This window comes from Taudactylus pleione, unplaced genomic scaffold, assembly GCF_031769625.1.
Source record: "Taudactylus pleione unplaced genomic scaffold, aTauple2 ptg000021l, whole genome shotgun sequence".
In the NCBI taxonomy this organism is placed as follows: Eukaryota; Metazoa; Chordata; class Amphibia; order Anura; family Myobatrachidae; genus Taudactylus; species Taudactylus pleione.
Genome location: NW_028284423.1, coordinates 15,989,704 through 16,004,507, shown reverse-complemented (window position 1 = coordinate 16,004,507; position 14,804 = coordinate 15,989,704). Strand labels below are relative to the sequence as shown.

At 31.7% G+C, this 14,804-nt stretch overlaps 5 non-coding genes across 5 annotated transcripts; all 5 read right to left on the bottom strand.

Annotated features, from left to right (window-relative positions):
* Window positions 1-3,121: 3,121 nt before the first annotated feature.
* TRNAC-GCA (transfer RNA cysteine (anticodon GCA)) lies at window positions 3,122-3,193 on the bottom strand. Its single transcript has one exon. It is a non-coding gene; the product is annotated as a tRNA-Cys (tRNA).
* A 2,715-nt stretch (window positions 3,194-5,908) lies between these two features.
* Window positions 5,909-5,980, bottom strand: TRNAC-GCA (transfer RNA cysteine (anticodon GCA)). The gene has a single exon. It is a non-coding gene; the product is annotated as a tRNA-Cys (tRNA).
* A 1,689-nt stretch (window positions 5,981-7,669) lies between these two features.
* Window positions 7,670-7,741, bottom strand: TRNAC-GCA (transfer RNA cysteine (anticodon GCA)). The gene has a single exon. It is a non-coding gene; the product is annotated as a tRNA-Cys (tRNA).
* A 1,690-nt stretch (window positions 7,742-9,431) lies between these two features.
* TRNAC-GCA (transfer RNA cysteine (anticodon GCA)) lies at window positions 9,432-9,503 on the bottom strand. The gene has a single exon. It is a non-coding gene; the product is annotated as a tRNA-Cys (tRNA).
* Window positions 9,504-12,208: 2,705 nt separating this feature from the next.
* TRNAC-GCA (transfer RNA cysteine (anticodon GCA)) lies at window positions 12,209-12,280 on the bottom strand. The gene has a single exon. It is a non-coding gene; the product is annotated as a tRNA-Cys (tRNA).
* Window positions 12,281-14,804: the final 2,524 nt, after the last annotated feature.

The window sequence follows — 14,804 nt, the reverse complement described above, 5'->3', positions numbered from 1 at the left end:
AGTAGCTGACAACAGTATATTATTGCTAATAAAATAGGACATTTTGATTTTTGGGCTTGTGGGCTCAGATGTTCAAAATTAATGTTTGATGCATAAACTCGAAAGGCCTAGTTGCAAAATCAGTCTGAGATCAACCCCCAATTACAACAACAGTTCCAGAATACTGCAATGTAATTGCTTAATAATTCATTATTTAATTATCAAAGAGGGTGAGTATTAAAGTACACATGTTTCATGTTCAGTTATATTATACTATTCTAAATATATTACTATAGAAATTACAGAAATTAAATTGAGGTTCTGGAACTGTTGGTGGGATTAGGGATTGAACTCAGACTGATATTGCAATAAGGCTTCTCCTACTTCTTCAGTTTAACCATTTGGGAAAGAAAGTATATTTTAAGAGAAACTAGGTAGGTCCTTTATATTTGCCTTCTATAAATTAAAGTTTTCTTTAAAAATCGCTTTCAAATAAATGAAATCTGCCTCTCTAATTGTGCTATCAGGAAGAGTTTAATGTAAAATTATCACTATATAAGTGATGCTTTTCCTTATTTAATTATCAATGAGGGTGAGTTTTAAAGTACACATGTTTCATGTTCAGTTAAATTATACTATTCTAAATATATTACTATAGAAAGGACAGAAATTAAATCGAAGGTGGTGGGATTAGGGATTGAACTCAGACTGATATTGCAATAAGGCTTCTCCTACTTCTTCGTTTTTAACCATTTGGGAAAGAAAGTACTTTTTTAAGAGAAACTAGGTAGGTCCTTTATATTTGCCTTCTATAAATTATAGATTTCTGTATGAATCTCTTTCAAAAAAATGAAATCTGCCGCTCTAACTGTGCTATCAGGAAGTTTATAATGTTAAAGTATCACTATTTAAGTGATGCTTTTCCTTATTTAATTATCAATGAGGGTGAGTATTAAAGTACACATGTTTCATGTTCAGTTATATTATACTATTCTACATATATTACTATAGAAAGGACAGAAATTAAATCGAGGTTCTGGAACTGTTGGTGGGATTAGGGATTGAACTCAGACTGATATTGCAATAAGGCTTCTCCTACTTCTTCATTTTTAACAATTTGGGAAAGAAAGTACTTTTTTAAGAGAAACTAGGTAGGTCCTTTATATTTGCCTTCTATAAATTATAGATTTCTGTATAAATCTCTATCAAATAAATGAAATCTACCACTCTAACTGTGCTATCAGGAAGTATATAATGTTAAAATTTCACTTTTTTTTGTTTTCTTGCTCTTACTTGTGTTAGCTTTTCCTGTACTTGAGTTTCAAACTAGCTGTAAACTGCAAATTGATTCAGTACCTTTACACTTTAAAAGCTAGGTAAAGGGTGCACCTGGATTTGAACCAGGAACCTCTCAATCTGCAATCAAATGCTCTACCTCTGAGCTATACCCCCAATTGCGTACAAGATTTTATAAACATTCACATTGCAGTCAGAAGTATAGGTGTTTGTACTATATATGTTGTCTTATAGGATAAAAAATTAATATGTATATTTATGGTGATGCTTTGGAGTTATTAATCTGGGCTTGATTGCAGAGTTCACATAGGTGTAAGCTGTGAGCATGCTCAAAAAGGAACTTTGATCATCTAAAGCTCCAATTTCGTCAGTTATAGTGACATCAGGACATATTGTGACTTTAAATTTTGGGAGGCCAAACAGAACTAAGAAAATACAAATTCTTAGCAATAAACCTATATAAATTATTTCAAAAAGTAGCTGACAACAGTATATTATTGCTAATAAAATTGGACATTTTGATTTTTGGGCTTGTGGGCTCAGGTGTTCAAAATTAATGTTTGATGCATAAACTCGAATGGCCTAGTTGCAAAATTAGTCAGAGATTAACCCCCAATTACAACAACAGTTCCAGAACACTGCAATATAATTGCTTAATAATTCCTTATTTAATTATCAAAGAGGGTGAGTATTAAAGTACACATGTTTCATGTTCAGTTATATTATACTATTCTAAATATATTACTATAGAAAGGACAGAAATTAAATTGAGGTTCTGGAACTGTTGGTGGGATTAGGGATTGAACTCAGACTGATATTGCAATAAGGCTTCTCCTACTTCTTCAGTTTAACCATTTGGGAAAGAAAGTACTTTTTTAAGAGAAACTAGGTAGGTCCTTTATATTTGCCTTCTATAAATTATAGATTTCTGTAAAAATCTCTATTAAAAAAATGAAATCTACCACTCTAACTGTGCTATCAGGAAGTTTAAAATGTTAAAGTATCACTCTTTAAGTGATGCTTTTCCTTATTTAATTATCAATGAGGGTGAGTATTAAAGTACACATGTTTCATGTTCAGTTATAGTATACTTTTCTAAATATATTACTATACAAAGGACAGAAATTAAATCGAGGTTCTGGAACTGTTGGTGGGATTAGGGATTGAACTCAGACTGATATTGCAATAAGAGTTCTCCTACTTTTTCAGTTTAACCATTTGGGAAAGAAAGTACTTTTTAAAGAGAAACTAGGTAGGTCCTTTATATTTGCCTTCTATAAATTATAGTTTTCTTTAAAAATCGCTTTCAAATAAATGAAATCTGCCACTCTAACTGTGCTATCAGGAAGAGTATAATGTTAAAGTATCATTATTTAAGTGATGCTTTTCCTAATTTAATTATCAATGAGGGTGAGTTTTAAAGTACACATGTTTCATGTTCAGTTATATTATACTATTTTAAATATATTACTATAGAAAGGACAGAAATTAAATCGAGGTTCTGGAACTGTTGGTGGGATTAGGGATTGAACTCAGACTGATATTGCAATAAGGCTTCTCCTACTTCTTCGTTTTTAACCATTTGGGAAAGAAAGTACTTTTTTAAGAGAAACTAGGTAGGTCCTTTATATTTGCCTTCTATAAATTATAGATTTCTGTAAAAAAATCTCTATCAAATAAATGAAATCTACCACTCTAATTGTGCTATCAGGAAGTATATAATGTTAAAGTTTCACTTTTTTTGTTTTCTTGCTCTTACTTGTGTTAGCTTTTCCTGTACTTGACTTTCAAACTAGCTGTAAACTGCAAATTGATTCAGTACCTTTACACATTAAAAGCTAGGTAAAGGGGGCACCTGGATTTGAACCAGGAACCTCTCAATCTGCAATCAAAAGCTCTACCTCTGAGCTATACCCCCAATTGCGTTCACGATTTGAAAAACATTCACATTGCAGTCAGAAAGTATAGGTGTTTGTACTATATATGTTGTCTTATAGGATAAAAAATTAACATGCATATTTATGGTGATGCTTTGGAGTTATTAATCTGGGCTTGATTGCAGAGTTCGCATAGATGTAAGCTGTGAGCATGCTCAAAAGGGAACTTTGATCATCTAAAGCTCCAATTTGGTCAGTTATAGTGACATCAGGACATATTGTGACTTTATATTTTGGGAGGCCAAACAGAACTAAGAAAATACAATTTCTTAGTAACAAACCTATATAAATTATTTCAAAAAGTAGCTGACAACAGTATAATATTGCTAATAAAATAGGACATTTTGATTTTTGGGCTTGTGGGCTCAGATGTTCAAAATTAATGTTTGATGCATAAACTCGAAAGGCCTAGTTGCAAAATCAGTCTGAGATCAACCCCCAATTACAACAACAGTTCCAGAATACTGCAATGTAATTGCTTAATAATTCCTTATTTAATTATCAAAGAGGGTGAGTATTAAAGTACACATGTTTCATGTTCAGTTATATTATACTATTCTAAATATATTACTATAGAAAGGACAGAAATTAAATTGAGGTTCTGGAACTGTTGGTGGGATTAGGGATTGAACTCAGACTGATATTGCAATAAGGCTTCTCCTACTTCTTCAGTTTAACCATTTGGGAAAGAAAGTACTTTTTTAAGAGAAACTAGGTAGGTCCTTTATATTTGCCTTCTATAAATTAAAGTTTTCTTTAAAAATCGCTTTCAAATAAATGAAATCTGCCTCTCTAACTGTGCTATCAGGAAGAGTATAATGTAAAAGTATCACTATATAAGTGATGCTTTTCCTTATTTAATTATCAATGAGGGTGAGTTTTAAAGTACACATGTTTCATGTTCAGTTAAATTATACTATTCTAAATATATTACTATAGAAAGGACAGAAATTAAATCGAAGGTGGTGGGATTAGGGATTGAACTCAGACTGATATTGCAATAAGGCTTCTCCTACTTCTTCGTTTTTAACCATTTGGGAAAGAAAGTACTTTTTTAAGAGAAACTAGGTAGGTCCTTTATATTTGCCTTCTATAAATTATAGATTTCTGTATGAATCTCTTTCAAAAAAATGAAATCTGCCGCTCTAACTGTGCTATCAGGAAGTTTATAATGTTAAAGTATCACTATTTAAGTGATGCTTTTCCTTATTTAATTATCAATGAGGGTGAGTATTAAAGTACACATGTTTCATGTTCAGTTATATTATACTATTCTACATATATTACTATAGAAAGGACAGAAATTAAATCGAGGTTCTGGAACTGTTGGTGGGATTAGGGATTGAACTCAGACTGATATTGCAATTAGGCTTCTCCTACTTCTTCATTTTTAACAATTTGGGAAAGAAAGTACTTTTTTAAGAGAAACTAGGTAGGTCCTTTATATTTGCCTTCTATAAATTATAGATTTCTGTATAAATCTCTATCAAATAAATGAAATCTACCACTCTAACTGTGCTATCAGGAAGTATATAATGTTAAAGTTTCACTTTTTTTTGTTTTCTTGCTCTTACTTGTGTTAGCTTTTCCTGTACTTGAGTTTCAAACTAGCTGTAAACTGCAAATTGATTCAGTACCTTTACACTTTAAAAGCTAGGTAAAGGGTGCACCTGGATTTGAACCAGGAACCTCTCAATCTGCAATCAAATGCTGTACCTCTGAGCTATACCCCCAATTGCGTACAAGATTTTATAAACATTCACATTGCAGTCAGAAAGTATAGGTGTTTGTACTATATATGTTGTCTTATAGGATAAAAAATTAATATGTATATTTATGGTGATGCTTTGGAGTTATTAATCTGGGCTTGATTGCAGAGTTCACATAGATGTAAGCTGTGAGCATGCTCAAAAGGGAACTTTGATCATCTAAAGCTCCAATTTGGTCAGTTATAGTGACATCAGGACATATTGTGACTTTATATTTTGGGAGACCAAACAGAACTAAGAAAGCTCAAATTCTTAGTAACAAACCTATATAAATTATTTCAAAAAGTAGCTGACAACAGTATATTATTGCTAATAAAATAGGACATTTTGATTTTTGGGCTTGTGGTCTCAGATGTTCAAAATTAATGTTTGATGCATAAACTCGAATGGCCTAGTTGCAAAATCAGTCTGAGATCAACCCCCAAATTTAACAACAGTTCCAGAATACTGCAATGTAATTGCTTAATTATTCCTTATTTAATTATCAAAGAGGGAGAGTATTAAAGTACACATGTTTCATGTTCAGTTATATTATACTATTCTAAATATATTACTATAGAAAGGACAGAAATTAAATCGAGGTTCTGGAACTGTTGGTGGGATTAGGGATTGAACTCAGACTGATATTGCAATAAGGCTTCTCCTACTTCTTCATTTTTAACCATTTTGGAAAGAAAGTACTATTTTAAGAGAATCTAGGTAGGTCCTTTATATTTGCCTTCTATAAATTATAGATTTCTGTTAAAATCTCTATCAAAAAAAAGAAATCTACCACTCTAACTGTGCTATCAGGAAGTATATAATGTTAAAGTTTCACTTTTTTTGTTTTCTTGCTCTTACTTGTGTTAGCTTTTCCTGTACTTGAGTTTCAAACTAGCTGTAAACTGCAAATTGATTCAGTACCTTTACACATTAAAAGCTAGGTAAAGGGGGCACCTGGATTTGAACCAGGGACATCTTGATCTGCAGTCAAATGCTCTACCACTAAGCTATACCTCCAATTGCGTACAAGATTTTAAAAACATTCACATTGCAGTCAGAAAGTATAGGTGTTTGTACTATATATGTTGTCTTATAGGATAAAAAATTAATATGTATATTTATGGTGATGCTTTGGAGTTATTAATCTGGGCTTGATTGCAGAGTTCACATAGGTGTAAGCTATGAGCATGCTCAAAAAGGAACTTTGATCATCTAAAGCTCCAATTTCGTCAGTTATAGTGACATCAGGACATATTGTGACTTTAAATTTTGGGAGGCCAAACAGAACTAAGAAAATACAAATTCTTAGCAATAAACCTATATAAATTATTTCAAATAGTAGCTGACAACAGTATATTATTGCTAATAAAATAGGACATTTTGATTTTTGGGATTGTGGGCTCAGGTGTTCAAAATTAATGTTTGATGCATAAACTCGAATGGCCTAGTTGCAAAATTAGTCTGAGATTAACCCCCAATTACAACAACAGTTCCAGAACCCTGCAATATAATTGCTTAATAATTCCTTATTTAATTATCAAAGAGGGTGAGTATTAAAGTGCACATGTTTCATGTTCAGTTATATTATACTATTCTAAATATATTACTATAGAAAGGACAGAAATTAAATTGAGGTTCTGGAACTGTTGGTGGGATTAGGGATTGAACTCAGACTGATATTGCAATAAGGCTTCTCCTACTTCTTCAGTTTAACCATTCGGGAATGAAAGTACTTTTTTAAGAGAAACTGGGAAGGTCCTTTATATTTGCCTTCTATAAATTATAGATTTCTGTATAAATCTCTATCAAAAAAATGAAATCTGCCACTCTAACTGTGCTATCAGGAAGTTTATAATGTTAAAGTATCACTATTTAAGTGATGCTTTTCCTTATTTAATTATCAATGAGGGTGAGTATTAAAGTACACATGTTTCATGTTCAGTTATATTATACTATTCTACATATATTACTATAGAAAGGACAGAAATTAAATCGAGGTTCTGGAACTGTTGGTGGGATTAGGGATTGAACTCAGACTGATATTGCAATAACGCTTCTCCTACTTCTTCATTTTTAACCATTTGGGAAAGAAAGTACTTTTTTAAGAGAAACTAGGTAGGTCCTTTATATTTGCCTTCTATAAATTATAGATTTCTGTAAAAATCTCTATCAAAAAAATGAAATCTGCCACTCTAACTGTGCTATCAGGAAGTTTATAATGTTAAAGTATCACTCTTTAAGTGATGCCTTTCCTTATTTAATTATCAATGAGGGTGAGTATTAAAGTACACATGTTTCATGTTCAGTTATATTATACTATTCTAAATATATTACTATAGAAAGGACAGAAATTAAATTGAGGTTCTGGAACTGTTGGTGGGATTAGGGATTGAACTCAGAACGATATTGCAATAAGGCTTCTCCTACTTCTTCATTTTTAACCATTTCGGAAAGAGAGTACTATTTTAAGAAAAACTAGGTAGGTACTTTATATTTGCCTTCTATAAATTATAGATTTCTGTTAAAATCTCTATTAAAAAATGAAATCTACCACTATAACTGTGCTATCAGGAAGTATATAATGTTAAAGTTTCACTTTTTTTGTTTTCTTGCTCTTACTTTTTCTTGCTTTTCCTGTACTTGAGTTTCAAACTAGCTGTAAACTGCAAATTGATTCAGTACCTTTACACATTAAAAGCTAGGTAAAGGGGGCACCCAGATTTGAACCAGGGACCTCTCAATTTGCAGTCGAATGCTCTACCACTGAGCTATACCCCCAATTGCGTACAAGATTTTAAAACCATTCACATTGCAGTCAGAAAGTATATGTGTTTGTACTATATATGTTGTCTTATAGGATAAAAAATTAATATGTATATTTATGGTGATGCTTTGGAGTTATTAATCTGGGCTTGATTGCAGAGTTCACATAGGTGTAAGCTGTGAGCATGCTCAAAAAGGAACTTTGATCATCTAAAGCTCCAATTTCGTCAGTTATAGTGACATCAGTACATATTGTGACTTTAAATTTTGGGAGGCCAAACAGAACTAAGAAAATACAAATTCTTAGCAATAAACCTATATAAATTATTTCAAAAAGTAGCTGACAACAGTATATTATTGCTAATAAAATTGGACATTTTGATTTTTGGGCTTGAGGGCTCAGATGTTCAAAATTAATGTTTGATGCATAAACTCGAATGGCCTAGTTGCAAAATTAGTCTGAGATTAACCCCCAATTACAACAACAGTTCCAGAACACTGCAATATAATTGCTTAATAATTCCTTATTTAATTATCAAAGAGGGTGAGTATTAAAGTACACATGTTTCATGTTCAGTTATATTATACTATTCTAAATATATTACTATAGAAAGGACAAAAAATTAAATTGAGGTTCTGGAACTGTTGGTGGGATTAGGGATTGAAGTCAGACTGATATTGCAATAAGGCTTCTCCTACTTCTTCAGTTTAACCATTTGGGAAAGAAAGTACTTTTTTAAGAGAAACTAGGTAGGTCCTTTATATTTGCCTTCTATAAATTATAGATTTCTGTAAAAATCTCTATAAAAAAAATGAAATCTACCACTCTAACTGTGCTATCAGGAAGTTTAAAATGTTAAAGTATCACTATTTAAGTGATGCTTTTCCTTATTTAATTATCAATGAGGGTGAGTATTAAAGTACACATGTTTCATGTTCAGTTATAGTATACTTTTCTAAATATATTACTATACAAAGGACAGAAATTAAATTGAGGTTCTGGAACTGTTGGTGGGATTAGGGATTGAACTCAGACTGATATTGCAATAAGAGTTCTACGACTTTTTCAGTTTAACCATTTGGGAAAGAAAGTACTTTTTAAAGAGAAACTAGGTAGGTCCTTTATATTTGCCTTCTATAAATTATAGTTTTCTTTAAAAATCGCTTTCAAATAAATGAAATCTGCCACTCTAACTGTGCTATCAGGAAGAGTATAATGTTAAAGTATCATTATTTAAGTGATGCTTTTCCTAATTTAATTATCAATGAGGGTGAGTTTTAAAGTACACATGTTTCATGTTCAGTTATATTATACTATTCTAAATATATTACTAAAGAAAGGACAGAAATTAAATCGAGGTTCTGGAACTGTTGGTGGGATTAGGGATTGAACTCAGACTGATATTGCAATAAGGCTTCTCCTACTTCTTCGTTTTTAACCATTTGGGAAAGAAAGTACTTTTTTAAGAGAAACTAGGTAGGTCCTTTATATTTGCCTTCTATAAATTATAGAATTCTGTATAAATCTCTATCAAATAAATGAAATCTACCACTCTAACTGTGCTATCAGGAAGTATATAATGTTAAAGTTTCACTTTTTTTGTTTTCTTGCTCTTACTTGTGTTAGCTTTTCCTGTACTTGACTTTCAAACTAGCTGTAAACTGCAAATTGATTCAGTACCTTTACACATTAAAAGCTAGGTAAAGGGGGCACCTGGATTTGAACCAGGAACCTCTCAATCTGCAATCAAATGCTCTACCTCTGAGCTATACCCCCAATTGCGTTCAAGATTTGAAAAACATTCACATTGCAGTCAGAAAGTATAGGTGTTTGTACTATATATGTTGTCTTATAGGATAAAAAATTAATATGTATATTTAAGGTGATGCTTTGGAGTTATTAATCTGGGCTTGATTGCAGAGTTCACATAGGTGTAAGCTGTGAGCATGCTCAAAAAGGAACTTTGATCATCTAAAGCTCCAATTTCATCAGTAATAGTGACATCAGGACATATTGTGACTTTAAATTTTGGGAGACCAAACAGAACTAAGAAAGCTCAAATTCTTAGTAACAAACCTATATAAATTATTTCAAAAAGTAGCTGACAACAGTATATTATTGCTAATAAAATAGGACATTTAGATTTTTGGGCTTGTGGGCTCAGATGTTCAAAATTAATGTTTGATGCATAAACTCGAAAGGCCTAGTTGCAAAATCAGTCTGAGATCAACCCCCAATTACAACAACAGTTCCAGAATACTGCAATGTAATTGCTTAATAATTCATTATTTAATTATCAAAGAGGGTGAGTATTAAAGTACACATGTTTCATGTTCAGTTATATTATACTATTCTAAATATATTACTATAGAAAGGACAGAAATTAAATTGAGGTTCTGGAACTGTTGGTGGGATTAGGGATTGAACTCAGACTGATATTGCAATAAGGCTTCTCCTACTTCTTCAGTTTAACCATTTGGGAAAGAAAGTACTTTTTTAAGAGAAACTAGGTAGGTCCTTTATATTTGCCTTCTATAAATTAAAGTTTTCTTTAAAAATCGCTTTCAAATAAATGAAATCTGCCTCTCTAACTGTGCTATCAGGAAGAGTATAATGTAAAAGTATCACTATATAAGTGATGCTTTTCCTTATTTAATTATCAATGAGGGTGAGTTTTAAAGTACACATGTTTCATGTTCAGTTAAATTATACTATTCTAAATATATTACTATAGAAAGGACAGAAATTAAATCGAAGGTGGTGGGATTAGGGATTGAACTCAGACTGATATTGCAATAAGGCTTCTCCTACTTCTTCGTTTTTAACCATTTGGGAAAGAAAGTACTTTTTTAAGAGAAACTAGGTAGGTCCTTTATATTTGCCTTCTATAAATTATAGATTTCTGTATGAATCTCTTTCAAAAAAATGAAATCTGCCGCTCTAACTGTGCTATCAGGAAGTTTATAATGTTAAAGTATCACTATTTAAGTGATGCTTTTCCTTATTTAATTATCAATGAGGGTGAGTATTAAAGTACACATGTTTCATGTTCAGTTATATTATACTATTCTACATATATTACTATAGAAAGGACAGAAATTAAATCGAGGTTCTGGAACTGTTGGTGGGATTAGGGATTGAACTCAGACTGATATTGCAATTAGGCTTCTTATTTTTAACAATTTGGGAAAGAAAGTACTTTTTTAAGAGAAACTAGGTAGGTCCTTTATATTTGCCTTCTATAAATTATAGATTTCTGTATAAATCTCTATCAAATAAATGAAATCTACCACTCTAACTGTGCTATCAGGAAGTATATAATGTTAAAGTTTCACTTTTTTTTGTTTTCTTGCTCTTACTTGTGTTAGCTTTTCCTGTACTTGAGTTTCAAACTAGCTGTAAACTGCAAATTGATTCAGTACCTTTACACTTTAAAAGCTAGGTAAAGGGTGCACCTGGATTTGAACCAGGAACCTCTCAATCTGCAATCAAATGCTGTACCTCTGAGGTATACCCCCAATTGCGTACAAGATTTTATAAACATTCACATTGCAGTCAGAAAGTATAGGTGTTTGTACTATATATGTTGTCTTATAGGATAAAAAATTAATATGTATATTTATGGTGATGCTTTGGAGTTATTAATCTGGGCTTGATTGCAGAGTTCACATAGATGTAAGCTGTGAGCATGCTCAAAAGGGAACTTTGATCATCTAAAGCTCCAATTTGGTCAGTTATAGTGACATCAGGACATATTGTGACTTTATATTTTGGGAGACCAAACAGAACTAAGAAAGCTCAAATTCTTAGTAACAAACCTATATAAATTATTTCAAAAAGTAGCTGACAACAGTATATTATTGCTAATAAAATAGGACATTTTGATTTTTGGGCTTGTGGTCTCAGATGTTCAAAATTAATGTTTGATGCATAAACTCGAATGGCCTAGTTGCAAAATCAGTCTGAGATCAACCCCCAAATTTAACAACAGTTCCAGAATACTGCAATGTAATTGCTTAATTATTCCTTATTTAATTATCAAAGAGGGAGAGTATTAAAGTACACATGTTTCATGTTCAGTTATATTATACTATTCTAAATATATTACTATAGAAAGGACAGAAATTAAATCGAGGTTCTGGAACTGTTGGTGGGATTAGGGATTGAACTCAGACTGATATTGCAATAAGGCTTCTCCTACTTCTTCATTTTTAACCATTTTGGAAAGAAAGTACTATTTTAAGAGAATCTAGGTAGGTCCTTTATATTTGCCTTCTATAAATTATAGATTTCTGTTAAAATCTCTATCAAAAAAAAGAAATCTACCACTCTAACTGTGCTATCAGGAAGTATATAATGTTAAAGTTTCACTTTTTTTGTTTTCTTGCTCTTACTTGTGTTAGCTTTTCCTGTACTTGAGTTTCAAACTAGCTGTAAACTGCAAATTGATTCAGTACCTTTACACATTAAAAGCTAGGTAAAGGGGGCACCTGGATTTGAACCAGGGACATCTTGATCTGCAGTCAAATGCTCTACCACTAAGCTATACCTCCAATTGCGTACAAGATTTTAAAAACATTCACATTGCAGTCAGAAAGTATAGGTGTTTGTACTATATATGTTGTCTTATAGGATAAAAAATTAATATGTATATTTATGGTGATGCTTTGGAGTTATTAATCTGGGCTTGATTGCAGAGTTCACATAGGTGTAAGCTATGAGCATGCTCAAAAAGGAACTTTGATCATCTAAAGCTCCAATTTCGTCAGTTATAGTGACATCAGGACATATTGTGACTTTAAATTTTGGGAGGCCAAACAGAACTAAGAAAATACAAATTCTTAGCAATAAACCTATATAAATTATTTCAAAAAGTAGCTGACAACAGTATATTATTGCTAATAAAATTGGACATTTTGATTTTTGGGATTGTGGGCTCAGGTGTTCAAAATTAATGTTTGATGCATAAACTCGAATGGCCTAGTTGCAAAATTAGTCTGAGATTAACCCCCAATTACAACAACAGTTCCAGAACCCTGCAATATAATTGCTTAATAATTCCTTATTTAATTATCAAAGAGGGAGAGTATTAAAGTACACATGTTTCATGTTCAGTTATATTATACTATTCTAAATATATTACTATAGAAAGGACAGAAATTAAATCGAGGTTCTGGAACTGTTGGTGGGATTAGGGATTGAACTCAGACTGATATTGCAATAAGGCTTCTCCTACTTCTTCATTTTTAACCATTTTGGAAAGAAAGTACTATTTTAAGAGAATCTAGGTAGGTCCTTTATATTTGCCTTCTATAAATTATAGATTTCTGTATAAATCTCTATCAAAAAAAAGAAATCTACCACTCTAACTGTGCTATCAGGAAGTATATAATGTTAAAGTTTCACTTTTTTTGTTTTCTTGCTCTTACTTGTGTTAGCTTTTCCTGTACTTGAGTTTCAAACTAGCTGTAAACTGCAAATTGATTCAGTACCTTTACACATTAAAAGCTAGGTAAAGGGGGCACCTGGATTTGAACCAGGGACATCTTGATCTGCAGTCAAATGCTCCACCACTAAGCTATACCTCTAATTGCGTACAAGATTTTAAAAACATTCACATTGCAGTCAGAAAGTATAGGTGTTTGTACTATATATGTTGTCTTATAGGATAAAAAATTAATATGTATATTTATGGTGATGCTTTGGAGTTATTAATCTGGGCTTGATTGCAGAGTTCACATAGGTGTAAGCTATGAGCATGCTCAAAAAGGAACTTTGATCATCTAAAGCTCCAATTTCGTCAGTTATAGTGACATCAGGACATATTGTGACTTTAAATTTTGGGAGGCCAAACAGAACTAAGAAAATACAAATTCTTAGCAATAAACCTATATAAATTATTTCAAATAGTAGCTGACAACAGTATATTATTGCTAATAAAATAGGACATTTTGATTTTTGGGATTGTGGGCTCAGGTGTTCAAAATTAATGTTTGATGCATAAACTCGAATGGCCTAGTTGCAAAATTAGTCTGAGATTAACCCCCAATTACAACAACAGTTCCAGAACCCTGCAATATAATTGCTTAATAATTCCTTATTTAATTATCAAAGAGGGTGAGTATTAAAGTGCACATGTTTCATGTTCAGTTATATTATACTATTCTAAATATATTACTATAGAAAGGACAGAAATTAAATTGAGGTTCTGGAACTGTTGGTGGGATTAGGGATTGAACTCAGACTGATATTGCAATAAGGCTTCTCCTACTTCTTCAGTTTAACCATTCGGGAATGAAAGTACTTTTTTAAGAGAAACTAGGTAGGTCCTTTATATTTGCCTTCTATAAATTATAGATTTCTTTAAAAATCGCTTTCAAATAAATGAAATCTGCCACTCTAACTGTGCTATCAGGAAGAGTATAATGTTAAAATATCACAATTTAAGTGATGCTTTTCCTTATTTAATTATCAATGAGGGTGAGTTTTAAAGTACACATGTTTCATGTTCAGTTATATTATACTATTCTAAATATATTACTATAGAAAGGACAGAAATTAAATCGAGGTTCTGGAACTGTTGGTGGGATTAGGGATTGAACTCAGACTGATATTGCAATAAGGCTTCTCCTACTTCTTCGTTTTTAACCATTTGGGAAAGAAAGTACTTTTTTAAGAGAATCTAGGTAGGTCCTTTATATTTGCCTTCTATAAATTATAGATTTCTGTATAAATCACTATCAAAAAAATGAAATCTGCCACTCTAACTGCGCTATCAGGAAGTTTATAATGTTAAAGTATCACTATTTAAGTGATGCTTTTCCTTATTTAATTATCAATGAGGGTGAGTATTAAAGTACACATGTTTCATGTTCAGTTATATTATACTATTCTACATATATTACTATAGAAAGGACAGAAATTAAATTGAGGTTCTGGAACTGTTGGTGGGATTAGGGATTGAACTCAGACTGATATTGCAATTAGGCTTCTCCTACTTCTTCATTTTTAACCATTTGGGAAAGAAAGTACTTTTTTAAGAGAAACTAGGTAGGTCCTTTATATTTGCCTTCTATA